General features: G+C 33.8%; 1 long non-coding RNA gene across 1 annotated transcript; it reads right to left on the reverse strand.

Moving 5' to 3' along the window:
- Positions 1–5,081: 5,081 nt before the first annotated feature.
- LOC149413566 (uncharacterized) lies at positions 5,082–6,787 on the reverse strand. The gene is made up of 2 exons (XR_016304220.1): positions 6,413–6,787; positions 5,082–5,233 (listed from the first exon to the last, which is right to left on the reverse strand). It is a non-coding gene; the product is annotated as an uncharacterized LOC149413566 (long non-coding RNA).
- Positions 6,788–20,619: the final 13,832 nt, after the last annotated feature.

Consider the following 20,619-nt stretch of genomic DNA (forward strand, 5'->3'; position numbering starts at 1 on the left):
CCCAGCTTCTGAGAGGCCAACTTTACTCTGGCTTCGATGGAGCCCCCGTACCTGAGCTGGTCACTTATAGTTACACCAAGCATATCAATGGAAGGCCTGTTCGGAAGATTGCTTCCGTTGAAGGAGACTAGATTATCATTTGGATCCCTTTGAGACGTAATTAGACAGGATTGGGTCTTTGAAACATATATATAGAATATAATCGACGTATGGCCACAAAATCGATATAAATTATTCAAATTTAATAATTCCTTTTTTTTATGTTATATAAAATATACCATATTATGGTTTACAGTAGTAGCTAAGTATTTAGGTACCTACTTACAAATGTTTCGGAAGAAATTTTGGTTTTGATTTATATAAGCAAAAAATTAAAAGATACTTTTTTGAACGCGATTATACCGTTGTTGACACACAAGTTGACCATAAGTAGTATTAGTTTTATGGCAGTTTTTTTTTCTATGGCGTTATAAAAAGTTGATCACTAGACAAGGTGATTGGTTTATTTATGAGACAAGGTGTACTGGGGTAAAGTGCAGTAACTTCCAGGGCCGGCCCAATTGGAGCAGTCTGCTCCGGGTGGCGTATTTCCAAGATGCTGACAATACCTATCACCTAACAGTCCAAACACATCGCCTTTGAGATTATTTTTCATAAAAACGGCGCTAAACAAAAATGCAATTCCGAATATTATTGATTAGATAGATCACCTACCTGACAAGGGGCGCCAAAATTTTATTCGCGCCAGGTGCTGTTTGGCTCAGGGTCAGCCCTGATAATTTCGGTAGGTGATTCTACAATTCTACATGATATTTGTTTGAAATATTTTTTCCATCCAAAAGTACAATTAAAATAATTAATCAATAATTGACCGGTCAGTGGTTGAGTGGGCATAGCGCTTGGGTCTTACCCGAGCGTCGCGTGTTCGATTCCTCGGCTGGCTAAGTCCTCCATCACAACACAAGCAACATTTTCGGCTTTCTGTGATGGTAGTAGGAGATTTTCAAACATTGTTGGGTTATTCGTAACCCGGGAATGTTTGTCTTTCTTTTAAAAAAAAAAGAAAAAAAAAAAAAAAAAAGTTGAATTGTCATTTTGTGATACCTACGAGTATATGTTGAGTAATCCGGTCACCAATTTTGTGATACCTACGAGTATATGTTGAGTAATCCGGTCACCAATCTTGTGATACCTACGAGTATATGTTGAGTAATCCGGTCACCAATCTTGTGATACCTACGAGTATATGTTGAGTAATCCGGTCACCAATCTTGTGATACCTACGAGTATATGTTGAGTAATCCGGTCACCAATCTTGTGATACCTACGAGTATATGTTGAGTAATCCGGTCACCAATCTTGTGATACCTACGAGTATATGTTGAGTAATCCGGTCACCAATCTTGTGATACCTACGAGTATATGTTGAGTAATCCGGTCACCAATCTTGTGATACCTACGAGTATATGTTGAGTAATCCGGTCACCAATCTTGTGATACCTACGAGTATATGTTGAGTAATCCGGTCACCAATCTTGTGATACCTACGAGTATATGTTGAGTAATCCGGTCACCAATCTTGTGATACCTACGAGTATATGTTGAGTAATCCGGTCACCAATCTTGTGATACCTACGAGTATATGTTGAGTAATCCGGTCACCAATCTTGTGATACCTACGAGTATATGTTGAGTAATCCGGTCACCAATCTTGTGATACCTACCACTGTACTGTTTAGGTACACTAGAAGAGTGTCTAGAACCGTCTGTAGGTTTCTGAACTCTAAAAAAAATTAAATAATTTTAAGAGAAATTGTAAACTCTATATGACCAAGATCACAATCAATGGGTGAAAACCAAAATATATAATTTGAAAAAAATTTTGGAGTAAATAAAATAAAAGAGCAGTGGCATTTTTGCATCTCAGGTTTTTAAACTGGCTATTTTGCATCTCATTGAAATTCACTTGCCCAGGTTCATCGGGTGAGGTGTGTTCAGGATGCCTCTGCCCACCAGCTTCGTGCCAGATCGGGAGAGGCTGGTTTGGAGAGACCCTTTGACCTTAACAACTGGTATCTCAACCCATCGCCTTGGCATACTGATCCCTAGATTCCTACCTTTTCCTTCCCAGAATATCCTCTACTATGTATTATCAATAGCCCCACGCGTAGCCTAACTACACTTGCAACTCGAGTCTGTTTCCCTTGTAATCCGAGGAATTGTAATTGTAAAGCTTAAGGGCGCAGACGCCGAGTCTCACTTGCAGGCGGAACGATCTCTCCGTTTATCCTTTGGAGGGACTGCAGCTCAGCTGATTTGGTCAATTCAAATATTCTCATCGCAATTTTTCTTTAAAGTTCTCTTCTTTCATATTAATAAACTTTACTTTCAGCAATACAAGTGATGGAGATGAGATGGAGTGATACAGTTATATGAAATAAATTACTAACGACATGTAGCACTTGCATACTGCCTGCTAACAATGTATACCCGGACATTGGAGGTCTAGTCATTTTAATAAAAATTTATAGCTTCCCTTTATGAAGAAAAAATTAGAGTCCTGGCATGTATGATGAAGGAGGAACCCACCTGTTTCGTTAGAACGCCATGGGAAAGTGGTGTGCACCCTCCAATATGACATCTTACCAGATAATGTGTTAATATATATAAACAGATGAAATATATAATCTACAATATGTAGCTTCCCCAGCTGATGTTTTTAAAGGCCCAAGGTTCAGATTCTGCTTCTGTGTTTAAAAAAGAAGAATTGGTAGTAAAACTTGCATATCTGGCGGACATATTCGCTCATTTAAATGAGCTCAACAGAAAAATGCAAGGTAAGAATCCTTATATTTTAACGTCTTCGGAAAAAATTGAAAGCTTTCGCGCTAAATTGGTATAATGGATGAGCCACGCTGTCAATGTTAGTAATGAATTGTTTCCAAATGTCATGGCTGCCGATTCAGAAACAAAGTGCAGGCTTTGATAGTGAAACACTTGGAGCTATTAGCAGAAAAAATGAACTGTAATTTTGCTAAGTGTTGACCTACAACCTATGGATTGGGTACGAAATCCACTCTCGGTTAACATTTCCCTTGGACACTTACCGATAAACGAGCATGATGAATTCATGGAGTTAAAAACTGATTGGACATTAAAACTAAAATTTTCTAAAGTAGGGCTAGAACATTTTTGGCTGCATGTAAAAAATGAGTATCCACTGCTTTCAAAGCGTGCTGTTGAAAATATATTACCATTTGCCACAACCTACTTATGTGAATTGGGATTTTCTTCTCTCACTACTATTAAATCGAAAGAAAGAGAACGCCTGAGGACGATCAATGAAGAGATGAGAGCAGCCTTATTAACGGTTGCTCCAAATTTTGATCACCTGTTCTCAGTTAAACAGGCTCACATTTCTCACTAAACATCTTTTTGTATCAGGTATATTGATTTTATTAATAAATAAACATTGCTTTTTTCTTTGGTACCTATAAAAACTTTTGATTTGATAGGTGTACCTTGAACACAAAAAGTTTGCGGAACACTGCTCTTAAGGATAGTAAAAACCCTATCAAAATCTGTTGCGTAGTTTAGAAAATCTAAGTGAAGTGATAGCGACTTTATTTTATACTATTTGCTAGCTAATGTGTTCCCAGCGTAACATATACCATCGTTAACTTTTTTAAGATATACAATTTGGTACTACATTACATTGATATATCTCATAAGGTTTAGCCAGCATTAGCTATGTAAACACTCGAAAATGTATATTTTTACGACTTGATTATAAAACATCACTTCTCTACTTTCTATAAATATAATATGCATGTTTTATATAAGAAAAGTCGAGCAACGCCGGGAAAACGTCAGCTTGTAGTACATAAAGTAAAAATATTGTAAGATAGAAAAGAAAAATAATAAAATATATACAAAATAATATAAAGAGAATAAATCAGAAATTGGTTCCATTGCTTGTAATTAGGACCCTGCCAGAAGTCCAGTGCTGCCAGTACGAGCATTTTCGCTTGTGGCTAGTAGCATTTTGTATCTGGTGGAATTGTTGCCAATTTAGTTAATTTATATTTTTGAATATCTATTTCGTCTAGGTATTATTCTCATTGGTTTATTTTGGAGAATTTGAAATTTCTTTGTTATCTGTCATTGAATAAGAAAAGAATCTTTGAACGGAAGTTAAAATGAGTAAGTCCTTTAAAAGGAATGTTGTGTGTAGTTCACAGACATATGAATATATAGACTAGAAATTAAAGGTGAGGGGTAAAATCAACTGTTGAAGAACGAAGGGGGTAAAGCTGACTGTGATTCGTCAATAAATCAATCTGACAGTATACAGGCATCTCGCATTATAATATCACCATTAAGTTTTTAAAAGTAAAATCTGCTTTTGAATGAATAGACATTTTTACATGGGAGCGCAAATTACTCGCCACGTTATGAACAAATTTGCGAAGTCCAAATTCGGCAAAAAAAAATTTCTTCTATTTTCAGAGTCGAATATTTTGTTTACGTATTTAGTTAAGACACTTTTATAAGTGTTCATAATTTACTTCCCAGTAACAACGATGCGCACACTTGAGAATCGCTACATTCGACCAATGTTGGCTCGATGTGATAGTATATGTTTCTACAACTGATTCATATTATACGACGTGAATAAGCTTAAAATGATGCTTACATATGGAATGTAATATGACAATTGGGTTTATTCTCTTTTTCACATCTATGTTTACAAGTTTTCATATCACAAGCCACTATTTTGCCTTGTTATTTCATAAAATGCCTCGACCATAGCTCGACGCTAATTCGAACAAGAATGATGACGTCACATTCTCAAGATTCACGGGAAGCCATATGCGAGCCCAGCCGGCTCCAATGGAACCGGTATGGGGAGTGGGGAATAATACGCTTTTAATCACTTAGGGCAGGTCTACTAATATTCATATGTCTATGGTGTATTTAGTTTTTGAATGTGGCATGTGTAATAGTCGATTTGATTGTGTTTCATACTGGACAGTAGAAATAAAGGTTTTTTAGAGATGAAGAAATTAAACATCAAGCAATTTATGTGATTATTACATATTTATTATTTATAATATACTAAATTAATAGAATTTGGAATTGCATAACGTAACTTAATTTTGGTCCACCAAGCAGGTATTTATAGGGCAACATATTGTTCTCATGGAAAAACTCAACCAGAGTAGCAGAATATCTGGAAAGAAACAAAAAAAATATTTGGTTAATTATCTTAATTCGACATTATTGTTTCTCATTATATGTATTTCCGACATAAGCAAAAAGGCAGCTAAGAATTCACATTCTTAATCTTAATTTAATTAGTTTTAGAACATGTTCTAGACGTATTTTTTCCTATTACATAATATTATTGTAATAAGTAAACCTATTATTACTCCTGAGTCATTTAAAAACTTATTTAAATTATGTTGATGTTAATATTTTTTTTTAAATAATTTTTGTTTCATTGATACTAGCTCCACAGTTTGAAGTTTACTGACATACATCCGGTAGCGTGACTGCGATCTAATTTCGCCCGCCGCAAGTGACAGTTTTTTAACAAACATCTCCGTAGCGAATGTGTTAATATTACTACTATTATCATAATCATAGTACTACAATAATATTCAAATAATGACCATAATCATTATCTGGACTTGTGTACATAATGATATTAAAATAAAAATCAATCCCATTTAAGTAATCTTTTGGACAACTCCGTATTTACCATAAATAATAAAATCCCAGGGTTAAATAACGGTAGTTGTAATTTAGGTACTGTTGTTTTCTTATTTAAATGCTCAAAAGAAGATTAAGAAAAACATGGTTTTTATCTTTCACAACATGGTTCGGTAAACTTGTTGAATTCCGCTGCATGCAAAGGCTCTTTAAAAAAAAACAACACTTGATTTCAACTTAAATATCTAATGGAGATAACTAGACAAGTCAGGGGTTTACGTAAACATGCACAAAATACGTTTTTTGGGTTTAGTTTGGATTATTTTAAAAAATTATGCGTATTTCTTAACCTCCAAACTTAACTTTGAGAAAAAATTGAACTTTAATGCTTCTTTTACCATCTCCCACCACATAATTAGTTAAGGTGAAACCAAGTGATATTTATTAATATTTTGGAGACTAAACGTGCAGCGGAATTCGACTAGTTTAATTTAATTTTCATCAAATAATATTTTTTATATTGCTAAGTGATATTAACTAGGCTTGTGTTTAATTTAAGCCACCGTAATAAATAAACCCACGTACAATGTAACTTTAGAACGGTGTACCCCAAACCCTAAGTTTGTCTGCGATTAAACAATGACGTAGATTTAATAACAAATATCATATAAAATCTAGCAGAAGGTATTTTACGCACATGGTTATTATATGAATTCCGATCTGGACAGTCTTCTAGAATAGGATCCGAGGCAGGCTAGAATCCCAGTAGCGCTGATGAACACGCCGAGACAAAGCGCGAGGAAGTCTCCGAAGTCAAATCCCTGCGACGCTTCGGCCATTCCGACTCCAAACATCGAAATTATGAAAAGCACGACGAGAAACATCTTCGAACTGCGCTGTGGTCAAATGTATTTTCTAAGTTGTTCGTGTGGATTTGAGTCGCTCTGTCGGATGTTCGTTTATTATTATTTTGTTTGTCACTATTCTGACGAAAGTGCTCAGAACTGTCAGATGTCAAATCGTATCGTACGATCATAGACAATACATTATAGACCATAAATAAACCACTCTCTAGATCTAGAGTCTAGATCGATATCTTCGGGCTTTTTGTATGGCCCCATTTTGTCACCCCCTTAACCACAGACGACCACAGATAAAACGGTCGTTTGGTCCAGACAGGGGTAAAATTTCGATCGCGCTGGCCTCGCTTATTATGAATATTTTTTAGATAAAACCTTTAGATTCACCTTAATTACTGTACGACACAACTTTTAACCTTCGGGGCGGTGGAAAATATTGCAATAAAAATTTCAATTACGTAAAATTAAAATTAGCTTTCGTTTTGTGAAACGAGGCCGTCCATTTTCAAACTTTATTGTCAAATGTCATTTTGTTTTGTTGGTATTTCTGTTACTATAGGACGAAACGAACGGCTAGAAGTGGCTAGAAACATAATTGCACGGGCGTTTTTTTTAATGTTAAAAAATTCCGTCAAATTAGTATTTACCTAATATGTGTGCGTTGTGATTGAATTTTATTAGCTAGATTTTATTTTTTTACGTTCAAATTTTATTTAAGTTAACTATTTCTGCGATGTTGAGCGGCTACGCTAAGTTTTTGTAACATGGTTTATGATAAAAAAAGAAAATTCCCCCTTTATACCGCCTGCTCGCGTCAAGGCAAGAAAAACATCCCAGTTTTCAATTAGTTTAGCGGCTACGCTAGGTTTGTGTAACATGGTTTGTGATTCAAAAGAAAGTGTCCCTTTTATACCGCCTGCTCGCGTCAAGGCAAGAAAAAAATCCCAGTTTTCAATTAGTTTAGCGGCTACGCTAGGTTTGTGTAACATGGTTTGTGATTCAAAAGAAAGTGTCCCTTTTGTACCGCCTGCTCGCGTCGAGGCAAGAAAAACATCCCAGTTTTCAAATAGTTTAGCGGCTACGCTAGGTTTGTGTAACATGGTTTTTGAGATATATATATATACAGGGTGTCCGGAAACTCGTAGTACAAGCGGGAAACTGGTGAATCTACATCACATTTGGAGTCGATTTTGTAGAATATTTTTTTTTGATTTGAGCTTTCGTTATCGAGTAAATCGAGTTAGAAGTTGATTTTTTTTTTATTTTTTTTAATCAAATTCTTATAAATTATTACTGAAGATCGAAGTACCCAACTAATTAAAACTATTTGAAAGTAAAACAACTGAAGAAACTCGGATTTGAAGCATTATTTTGAAATCACCCTTCATTTAATCCGGTGTAATCATAAAATATTTCTGCTCTGCAGGGTTAAAACATCTGTTGTTCAACCCTAAACACCAGAAAAAACTTTAACCCTAAAATAGCCGAAAAATATTTTTTTTTGTTTTTTTTTTTTTTTTTTTTGTGAAAATGCTCAAATCAAAAAACTTTATGTTTATTTGGGTTCTCCATGTGGTGTAGTTTCTCCAGTTTCCCGCTTGTACTACGAGTTTCCGGACACCGTGTATATACCATGTTACACAAACCTAGCGTAGCCGCTAAACTAATTGAAAACTGGGATGTTTTTCTTGCCCTGACGCGAGCAGGCGGTATTAAGGGGACACTTTCTTTTGAATCACAAACCATGTTACACAAACCTAGCGTAGCCGCTAAACTACTTGAAAACTGGGATGTTTTTCTTGCCTTGACGCGAGCAGGCGCTATAAAGGGGGCACTTTCTTTTGTATCACAAACCATGTTACACAAACCTAGCGTAGCCGCTAAACTACTTGAAAACTGGGATGTTTTTCTTGCCCTGACGCGAGCAGGCGGTATTAAGGGGACACTTTCTTTTGAATCATAAACCATGTTACACAAACCTAGCGTAGCCGCTAAACTACTTGAAAACTGGGATGTTTTTCTTGCCTTGACGCGAGCAGGCGCTATAAAGGGGGCACTTTCTTTTGTATCACAAACCATGTTACACAAACCTAGCGTAGCCGCTAAACTACTTGAAAACTGGGATGTTTTTCTTGCCTTGACGCGAGCAGGCGCTATAAAGGGGGCACTTTCTTTTGTATTACAAATTTAGCGTAGCCGCTCAACATCGCAGAAATAGTTTACTTAAATAAAATTTGAACGTAAAAAAATAAAATCCAGCCTATAAATTTCAATCACAATGCATGCATATTAGGTAAATACTAATTTGACGGAATTTTTTAACATTAAAAAAAACGCCCGCGCGATTGTCTCTAGCTACTTCTAGCCGTTCGTTTCGTCCTATAGTAACAGAAACACCAACAAAACAAAATGACATTTGACAATAAACAAATAAAGTTTGAAAATGGACGGTCTCGTTTCACAAAACGAAAGCTAATTTTAATTTTACGTAATTGAAATTTTTATTGCAATATTTTCCACCGCCCCGAAGGTTAAAAGTTGTGTCGTACAGTAATTAAGGTGAATCTAAAGGTTTTATCTAAAAAATATTCATAATAAGCGAGGCCAGCGCGATCGAAATTTTACCCAGACAGGTAAATATATGGTGGACCATAAAGAAATCTCAAGGCCATTTAAAAAAAGAGCAAACATAGACAATATACCTGCACTCAGCTAACATCGTTCATTCACTAGCCCAAAAAAATTATATTTTAAAAATAAAAATAGTGGAATGCAGGAAAAGGAAAATACAAAAAAACCCACAGCTATGCACACATCAAAATATTTTTTATTTTCAAAAAGACAATGGACAGTAATACAAAACAGGGTCAGTACAACCGATGTATTGAGCATTGATTTATCATTGAAGTAGAAGATATTACTAATATATCTAAACAAAACATGAAACAGAACAAGACACAGAAAAATTAAAAGTAACAGTCTCAACTAGGAATCGAACCCAGGATTTCTGTCTTACTGCAACAACTTAATAGGATTTAATTTGATCTTGCACAAAAATACAAGAATATATACACAAAATATAATGTGTTGAAAGAATTAGAGGCAGGTCCGACCCTGTGCGGGGGCAATTGGAGCAGTCCGCTTCAGGCGCTGAATTTCAAAGGGTGATAATACCTAAACTAACGTAAAAGCCCAGCTACACTACTCGCGAAGTTGACCGAATACGATAGTGTGGGCACGAACTTCACTTCGCTTCGGGCAACTTCGCTTCGCTTCGCCCGACTTCCGATTGTTGTCGGTAAATGCGCCCGAGTCAAAGGACTGGACTGAGTTACTCGCGAAGTTGCACGAGTGTGTGGGCACGCACTTCGAACTTCGGCTAACTTCGTCGAGGACTTCGTCGAAGCGTCGAAGCGAGTAGTGTAGCTGACGCTTTAGATTATCTTTCATAAAAACCACGCTACGCATACATGCAAAGCATCAAAATATAATTGATTAAAGTGATCGCCTATCTACTACCTAGGGCCTCGGCATCTACTGGTTTTGACAAGGAGCGCTAAAATTTTACTTGCGCCATGCACCATTTGGCTCAGGGCCGGCCCTGACTAAACGAACAACATTAGTAACGCCTTTTGACTTTTACGTGGTATAATTTAAATAATACATAAACCATAATAACAACAAAAGATATTATAAAATAGAAGTTAAGAACATATAATCAATATTTCTATTTTGGATACTGACAATTCGTGGTGGAATCCATTATCCCTAAATAGTATAAAATAAAGTGACATTCGCGTCTGTCTGTTTGTGCGCTTACTTCTTCTTAACTATGCAACTGATTTCGATAAGGTTTTCACCATCATTAAGAGAATTTATTCCGGAAGGTTTAGATAAATAACACATGCATTGACACATATTGATAAAAAGCAGAGAAAATTCGATTTAAAGATTATTTTTGGCCGCTTGCATTGCTAACGCTGGCGAGACCTTATGAGAATATCAAAATAATGTACTACGGAATTGTATACCTTAAAAAGACCTACATAAAAGTTTGTTATATATATATATACAAATGTTATACATATCGCAGCTGCCGTCTGGTCCCCAAAATCTCCAAGTGCGTCTTCCTGGGAAAAAGGGCTGCCGTCGGACAAATGCAGCTCAAAATGCCCTTCGTCTTACCTAGACAAAGACAAAATTTGAGGCCAATGATTACACTATTCTAGTATTGTACACATATTTAATAAATTTCATTGATAAAATTAATTAAAAATATTTTGAGAAAAAGGGGACATTTATGGTGATGGATTTTCACTGTCGAACTTTCTTATATGGGAAAAAATCGTGTTTTATGCAGTTTCTGCAGAATTTTTAGGGACCGAAAATAAAACTTCTTGAGCGAGTTTCACTGTAGTATAAATTAGGTGTATACCTTCAGAATATTCCTTCAAATGAGGATTCCACACTGTTGAAGCGTACTGTGGGTGACTTACATCTTATAAATATTAGTTAAAGAATAACAAATTTAAGTGTTAATTATTATTATTATTTTTTTATTTTTTATTTTTTATTATTTATTGAGTTAGTTTATACATTTGAATATAAACTAATATAAACAAGATCATATTTCATTTTGTAATTTTACATATTTTTACAATAAATATAACATTTCTTTTTAAATACATTCATTCTTCCTTCATTCTTCAGACTTTCAGGCATTTCATCATACATTTTTAGTCCTTTGTACATTAGGCAGTTCTGTGATTTTGTTTTTTTTCATATGTGGCAATCTAATCCTATTTTTTTTTTTATTTTTTTTTTATTTATTATTCATAGATGTACATATATATTACAATACATTTCAAAATGATCCTTTGTCTGTCCAACTGGGAATGATACCCGTTTCAGGACAGCCAAATTGTATATTCAGTTCATAATATTTTTAACAAGGAAATAGTAAAAAGGTACAGTGAGATATGTTCTATCAAATATTTAAGATGAGAAAGAATACATACATAATTTAAAAATATATACAACAAAGAAAAAATAAGTAAGGTGATCATATGTTTCCAAAATTGCAATAATAACCTCAATAACACGAGTACGTTTAATCACAGTGCCCATAAATATACCAAACCACTCATACAGTGCCAAACTGCCGAAGCGCTGTGGTACGAGTCGAGTACCTATGTACATTAGGTACCTCTCGCTACCTTCCTGTAGTTGCAGGGGTTCGGAACTGTGGATTTTAATATTTTAGATAAGGAGTTAAGTCCTTTTTTTTTCAAAGAATTACTACATTTAATTACATCGATAATTGCATTCAGAAGACGATCACAATTTTGAAATTCTTTTCAGGTCTTTTTGTAGAACATAACAATTGCATTTTAGAAATTACACAATTATTATTAACAATTGCATAATAGAGTTTCCACATTTTTAAATCAATATATGACATATTAGTTCACATTGTATTTATGACTATTTAATTTTTAGTAAGTACCATAAGTAAGTTATAGAAAAAAACCCATTTATAAACCAGAATAAAATTATGACATATGAATATCCAATGTATTTGTATAGAGCATTTCAAGGGAATTTCAAAATTTATATTTGAAATGGCTAGTCGTTATTTTACAAGAATCAAAGAACACTCGTTATATCACAAGGATAATAAAAAACAGAGCAAAATATATATATATATATATATATATATATATATATATACATATATATACATATACATATATGAATATTTACATTTCTGGTTTCGTAATTATGAACATCTCTATTAAAAACAATTTCATCCTTAAAATATTTTGGCATTTGGTTGTTCATGATTTTATGTACAAAAATTAACACATTAAATAATAGTCTCTTTTTTATAGAAATCCAATTTAGCTGTTCTCTCATTTGATCTATGCTTGCGTATTTTCCTTTTCCTAGTATACATCTCATAGCTCTATTCTGTATAACATCTAGCTTGTTCAAGTTTCCTTCATTGGCCAAATACAACATAGTAGAGCAATAATCTAAATGTGGAGCAACTATAGTTTTATAAATCAGCTCTGTAGTGTTTCCATTTAGTTTATTTCTTAATCTTCTAAGAAAATTGACTTTTTTAGATACCTTCTTTAGCACATATTCAAAATTTGCTGCGAAAGTTAGTTTTGAATCTAGTATCACACCCAGGTACTTAATTTCATTTACTTTTTCAATTTTTTCGCCATTAATTGTCAATTTTAACTCTGTGTTATGCGTTTTGTTGCCTATTTCCATATATTTTGTTTTGTTGACATTCAGTTTTAATTTGTTTAATTTCAGCCATTTCGCTATATTTTGTAGGTCTTCATTTAATTTATTAATTGCATCTATGTACTCTTCACATGAAATATAGATTAATGTATCGTCTGCAAATAATCTAATTTTGCAATGTTTTATGGTTTTAATTATATCATTAATGTAAATAATGAATAGAATTGGACCTAATACCGACCCTTGTGGAACACCGAGGTTGTTTTCTATCGGTTCTGATTCTGAGCTTTCCACTTTTGTTACCTGTTTTCTTTCATGGAGATATTCTTTGAAAAGATTTAGAGCTACTTCAGAAAGACCTATATCTTCTAATTTTTCCAAAAGTTTTTTCCTTTCTATCGTTTCAAATGCTCTTGCTATTGCTATGCTATTGCCACAACACTAGAAGTTATTCAAGTTCTCCTGCAAGGGTTTCATATAATTTCCACAGCTTTGTCGTCAGCAAACATCATTGAAAATACTGGTTAAATCTGAATAAGGTACTTACATGATGTAATTCTGGAGAGGTTTAAATGACCTTGTTTGATGTAATCGTGGCTTTGTTTAGCAGTTTTAGCATCCTAATACGTGGTATAAGATCGCGTCGGAATACGGATAGGTCTGAAAAGGAAAATTAATCAAATTATTAGCCAATGAAGAACATTCAGTAATCAGGAACATTGTATCAAAGAACGAGAGGTTAGTACCTGTATTTAACAACGGGATCGAGTCCTTCTTTCAATTGGTGGAGATAGACCGGGTATTTTATGATGATTGGAAGATTAAGCGTTGACAACGCATTATTTTTTAATCCCAAAAGTACCGTATGCTTTCAATCGCGAAATGACACCCACAAACAAACGTTTTTCTTGCTGCTTCTTGCTCGAACTGGATTATCGAATCCGTCTGAGCAACCTTTAATACAACACGGCATTAATTTATCACCTTGAAGAATTCTAGCACTCAACATTATTTTTGATGGGTTAGACGATTTTCGAAAATTCAAAATATTTACGCTAAAAACTTCAACTGACTTCAAACTTTCGAAATGGGGAGTCGCTATATGCACAGCGACTAGTCGACAGGGGGCGTGGCCAACATATCCGAGCATACCCGAAGTGAAGTGTTTCGGCGCTTTATTTGAAATTGGTTCTCCGCTCAGATTTTTTTTGTGACGTCACGGCCGAGCATTTCCGAATATTGCCGAGCAGCTGATAGCTAATTTTCATCTTTAGTTTCATACAATTCTCGCACCGTGATTTCATTTGGTTAGATTACATTACTATATGGCCAATATCATAAAGTCGATTCCAAAGCCTCAATAAAGACTGTTTGGTATGGCAACCACTTTCTAATGCCTGCAAATATAATTAATTTTGGACAGTAAAAGACTTGTGGTAGGCCCTATGTTCAACTTTTGTACAGATTCGTACTAGGCCTATAATATATACTCAAAGTATCTAATCTTTTTACATTACAAAACAGTACACCTATGGGAAAGTAAAACTAGCATTATTTGGAGTCTATGTGAAAATTTGGATGCCATATAGTATGTTGAAGGATAAGTGAGCAATGAAGGAAGTTGGGCAATTCATTGATTCATATACTTGGAAAAATTTAGCATTATAGACCAAAAACAATATGGCTTTCAAAAGAAAAAAAGCACAGAGAATTTATTACAGGATTTTTCAAATTATATTAATAATGAATTAAACCATAAAAGACATGTTTTAGTACTATTTATAGATAACTCCAAAGCGTTTGATACAATTGACCCACAGAAATTATTAAAAATCTTAAAAGCAATTGGAATTAGAGGTAACCTACTTAATTTGTTTAAAAATTATTTATTTAATAGACATATCTGTGTAAAAATATTAGAAAAAATGAGCTGGAGGAAAAAAATCTATGCTGTAGTCCCGCAGGGGTCGATTTTGGGTCCAACCTTTTATATTATATTTGTATCAATAATGAAAAAAATGTTTAAATATGTAAGACACTTTGTATATGCTGACGACACTGCTCTTGTCATATCCGATGAACAATTATCCATTGCGATTAAATATATGCAACATGACTTTACGTCCCTGATAAAATGGTCACATGACGCAGGTCTAATCATTAATACCAAGAAAACTAAATTGATGCACATACGGTCTCCACATGCTTCATTTCAGATCATGACTAAAATAATTTCACATAACTTTATATGTATTCATCAAAACATTTGACAGCCCTGTATGTGTGAAAGTATTGAACTGGTAAATGAATACGTTTATTTGGGGTGACTGTTGATTGTCATTTCAAATGGGATACACAAATAAACAAAACTTGCAAGCGGCTGAGAGCGATAGTGGGTAGGATATACAAACTGAAATGTTTCGTTCCGGTGAATATTTAAAAAAATTATTTACCTATCACTCGCAGAATCAACTTTACGGTATGGTTTAACTACTTGGGGTCACTCTTGTAAAACTAATTTAAACCACCTGCAATCAGTACAAAACTCTATGGTTAAGTTATTAGCTCATATTAAAAAATATAAAACTAAGCTGGGGTATGACTCACCTTTACCAAGAATGTGCCGTTATTTTAACGAGACATATAAAAGTCATCCCATTGATTTGTCAATGTCATCACTGGCCACCTTCAAATCAAACGTAAACAAGACTTAAAGCTACCTATCGTGTTTATCTATAAAGTAATTACTATTGATGTTATGAAATGTATATGTAAGTGTATGTATTTGTGTATACATGTATGCATGTAGGTGCATACATGTACATTATTCTTTACTTATAGTTTTGTGTTCATCAATGTTGTGTTTGTCTGTAATTAGTGATAGTATCAACCAAGTTTAAATTGTGTAATTGAATTTCGAGAGCTTTGATATGAATCACTGTTGACAAACCTAAGAAAAAAAAAAAAAAAAAAAAAAAAAAAAAAAAAAACATATTTTTTCACAGAGACGAAACATATCATTGTTGTATCGGAATTTAACAATATTACCGGTGCAGGCCTTATTATGGCACAAAGTATTGATTCAACATATATCTGAGTCTGATTATAAAAAGAAATTGGAACATGAATATAATACAAGGTTTACAAAGAATGAAGGAATGCTTGTTCCAAAATATAATAATAAATACGGACGGCGAACCCTAGAATTTAACGTGCCAAAAATGCTTAACATGTTACCCATTAATATAAAAAATTGCGATTCTACAAATAGATTGAGATATATGCTGAAACAATTGTTATGTACCAATGCAACCCATGCTATCATTTGTTATCATTGTTATCAATATTCTTGTGCATGCGTAGTTATAACAACAATCAGTTGGACCCTATTAATAATAAGTAAATATTTGTAACAACTAGTTAGTTGGAACCTAGTAATCAATAAATACATAGAGATTGCAATAAACCTAATTGAACCCTATTAATCAATAAGTACATAGTTATAAGAACAATATTGTTAGTTCTAATATTAGATAATTATTTATTATATAAGAGAAATATAGAGAAGAAAGACCAGAGTGAACATTGTAGCCGGACCAGACAGTATCGCTGTCCGTGCATTCCTGTAACGTAATACCGATAAATAAACTATATACAGAAATTATACCGAGTACTGAATTAACATTGACAATCACCTACCGGACCCTAACATTAAAGTGGTGTCAGAAGCGGGATCCTCGAAAAAATATTTCCTGAAAGATTGAGGAACTCTAACAGGGTTGAACGGTACAATTGGTGAAATTGTTAATTCACAAGGAAGCGAATTGAGACAAGGGACTTCTACGGCACATTAAACCGACAGGAACGTCAAATTAAAGAAGAACACATAAAATCTCCGTCTTCTGCTGAAGCTGCTGGAAAATCTCCGTCTTCTGCTGAAGCTGTTGGAAAATCTCCGTCTTCTGCTAAAGCTGCCGGAAAATCTCCGTCTTCTTCTGAAGCTGCCGGAAAATCTCCGTCTTCTGCTTGAGCTGCCGAAGTGCTGGATGCTGGAAGCTGATTACTTTATAATGTCATTTTTTATGTAAGTTCCTTAAATATTCCTTACCCATTCTATTCGAAATCCTATTTTTCCTGTAATATAAGTTAATTTCATCTCTCTTGCCATTCAATTCTGCTCACTCTCCTTTTTCGTCTTTTACAATTATTCACACTAACACTAATTACACAAAATGCCGCCTAAAACAGACACTATTAAACCAGAAAATATTTCTCTAAGTTTTTTAACTAAACTCATACGTACTTTTGACGGTGATACAGACCAATTACCCACTTTTATAAAAAATTGTGACTATGCATACAAGCTTGCGAACGATGACCAAAAAGACATAATTTTCACTTACATTCAAACCCAAGTTATTGGTAAGGCAGACTTAATTACATCTTGTAGATCACTCGAAACATGGGAAGCATATAAATCATTTTTAATCGAAAATTTCACTGAAAATAAAAGTTTTTCACAAATAGCTCTCGAATTACAATTTTGTACTCAAAATCGTAACGAGTCAATTACATGTTTCACTCAAAGAATTGATAAATGCTACAGTAATCTAATCAGAGTAATTAAAGCAGAAACATCAAATCCTACTGAATTAATTGGAAAAAACGCTATGGTAAAACAGATGGCCCTCCACCAATTTCTTGTTGGCGTAAATCCTAATTACAGTATTGTGATACGCGGTCAAAAGCCTAAATCTTTTGAAGAAGCTTCGTACCTTGCACTCAACGAAGAAAAAATAATTCAGTACAAAAATCCTAAAAATCCTGTAATTAACAATACAAACATAAATAAGGTCAATAAAATAACATGCACTTACTGCCAAAAAATCGGTCATAATTCGTATAATTGTTTCAAAAATCCCCAGAATAAACACAAATCTATAAACCATCTTAACACGAACAATGACGAATCTTTAAAAAGAAGCGAATATTCAAAAACGTGTAATTATTGCAAAAAAAAAGGTCATATCATATCGGAATGTCGAAAAAGACAATATAATAATCAAAACAAAGGCCAAAATCATGCAACCTCCTCTTCCAATCATTTAAACTCCGGGAATTCCGACCGGACTGCCACGTCGCGGAATATCAACCACATCAAGGCAGAATCCTTAATATAAATGAGTCAACTCCACATATCAAAATCACGTGTCCAAATTCCATTAATCCAAATAATTGTCTGAACCTTCTATTGGACACCGGTGCCGACATCTCTTTGATCAAACTCTCATCTATACAGGGAGACGTTCCTGTAGATGAATCAATCAAACTAAATCTCAGAGGTGTAAATAATTCTAATGATCCTACACTAACTCTCGGCATCGTCAAACTCGAATTAAAATTCAATGCAAAAAAATATTACCACAAAATTCACATAATTCCTGAATCAACCAACGTCCCATTAGATGGATTGCTTGGCAATGATTTCCTACGTCGTGTTCGCGCACATATCAACTACGAATCCAATTCTTTACAATTCCATGGTTAACATATTCCTATTTATCACAAAATGGACGCGGGTCAATCTAAATCAATATCTAACTCATTTATAATTAAACCGCGCACCGAAACTCTTATTGAATTCCATGTTCAAAATCCAGAGATCGAAGAAGGTCTCGTTCCTGAAGTCGAAATACTTGAAGGTGTTTATTTATCTAAATCAATAGCTAAAGTCAATACAAATTGCAAGGCTCTAGCTACCATATTGAATACAACCGAAAGGTCTGTAAAAATCCAAGCACTCAGTCTCTTCCTCGAACCATTCGAAAAATCTAAATCAAGTTTGTTAAATCAAAATACATTTACAAATAATAAAAACATATTCAAATTCAAATCATCATCAAATAATGGGGCTGAACGTGAACAAAATATATTAAATTCAGTTCGACTGGATCATTTAAATTCTGAAGAAAAACACTCCGTCTTATCTATAATTAAAGAATACAATAATTTATTTCATTTAGATAATGATACACTTACGACAACAAACGCTGTAGAACACGAAATACATACAACCTCTGAAATCCTAATTTTTACAAAATCATATCGATATCCAGAAATTCACAAAAAAGAAGTCAACTTCCAGATCGCGAAAATGTTAGAACAAAAAATTATTAAAGAGTCGAATTCACCGTGGTCATCACCTCTGTGGGTAGTTCCTAAAAAACAGGATGCCAGCGGGAAAACTAAATGGCGTATCGTAATCGACTACAGAAAATTAAATAATATTACTATCGGCGACAGTTTTCCACTTCCAAATATTTCCGAAATACTAGATCAGATGGGGCATTCGAAATATTTCACTACATTGGATTTAGCTCAAGGTTTTTATCAAATTAATATGAAAAAAGAAGACAGTGATAAAACTGCATTTTCCACTCCACTTGGACACTATCAGTTCAATAGAATGCCAATGGGTCTAAAAAATTCGCCAAATACCTTTCAAAGGCTTATGAATAAAGTCCTAACAGGTTTACAAGGCATCAGATGTTTTGTATACCTTGATGACATCGTCATTTATGCGGATAATATTGAAAATCATTCCATTAAGCTACGCGAAGTATTTAGTCGTCTACAAACGCATAATCTCAAACTACAACCAAATAAATGCGAATTTATGAGACGTGAAGTTATTTATCTAGGTCATATAATTTCAAATGAAGGTGTTAAACCAAACCCAGATAAAATTTCAGTTATAAAAAATTATCCTGTTCCAAGAAACGTGAAAGAATTGCAATCTTTCTTAGGACTCATAGGGTACTATAGAAGATTCATTAAAAATTTTAGTTTTTTTTATAAATTTAATTTAGATTAAATTTGATAATATTATTATTAAGTTCTGCAAGTTACTTGCAGAACTTAATAATAATATTATCAAATTTAATCTAAATTAAATTTATAAAAAAATTAAATGGAGTTCTACGAATTAAACACAAAAACAATAAATAAAAATTTTAGTGTTGAAGCACAACCACTTACCAAATTATTAAGAAAGGATGAACCTTTTAAGTGGGGAAACACTCAACAAGAATCATTTGACAAAATGAAAAATTTCCTAATCTCTGAACCAATTCTTCAATATCCGGATTTCTCCCTGCCTTTCAATGTTACGACAGATAGTAGTAATTTTGCTATTGGTGCCGTTCTATCTCAAGGTCCAATATCAAAAGATTTACCTATTTCATATGCCTCTCGCACTCTAAATAAAGCTGAATCAAATTATTCAACAACCGAACGTGAACTTCTTGCTATCATTTTTGCAGTAAAACATTTCAGACCATACCTTTATGGTGTAAAATTTAACATAATTACAGATCACAAACCATTAGTTTGGCTATTTAATGCAAAAGATCCAGGTTCTCGATTAGTTCGATGGCGGTTGAAACTTGAGGAATACGATTACGACATTATCTTTAAACCGGGTAAGCTTAACTCAAACGCTGACGCTCTGTCTCGAATAGATAGTAAACAAATACTCCATATCAAGATAGATCCAGAACCAAACTCATATGAAGACTTTATTAAATCACACTATTTAAATAAAAATACAGACTGTCAGAATATCGTTGAAATCAATAATAATTTGCTAACTCAGAAGGATAATTGGTGTCATATAATTTCAAACGATAAAGAGATGTCTCAAGGAATCGCTTTTGAAATAAAAAACCTGATAACTAATTTTAATGAAATCGCTAAATCTAAAAGCGACTTAAATGATATGTTATAT

This window comes from Hesperophylax consimilis, chromosome 21 (assembly GCF_061612785.1).
Source record: "Hesperophylax consimilis isolate HC1 chromosome 21, BYU_Hcon_1.0, whole genome shotgun sequence".
NCBI lineage: Eukaryota > Metazoa > Arthropoda > Insecta > Trichoptera > Limnephilidae > Hesperophylax > Hesperophylax consimilis.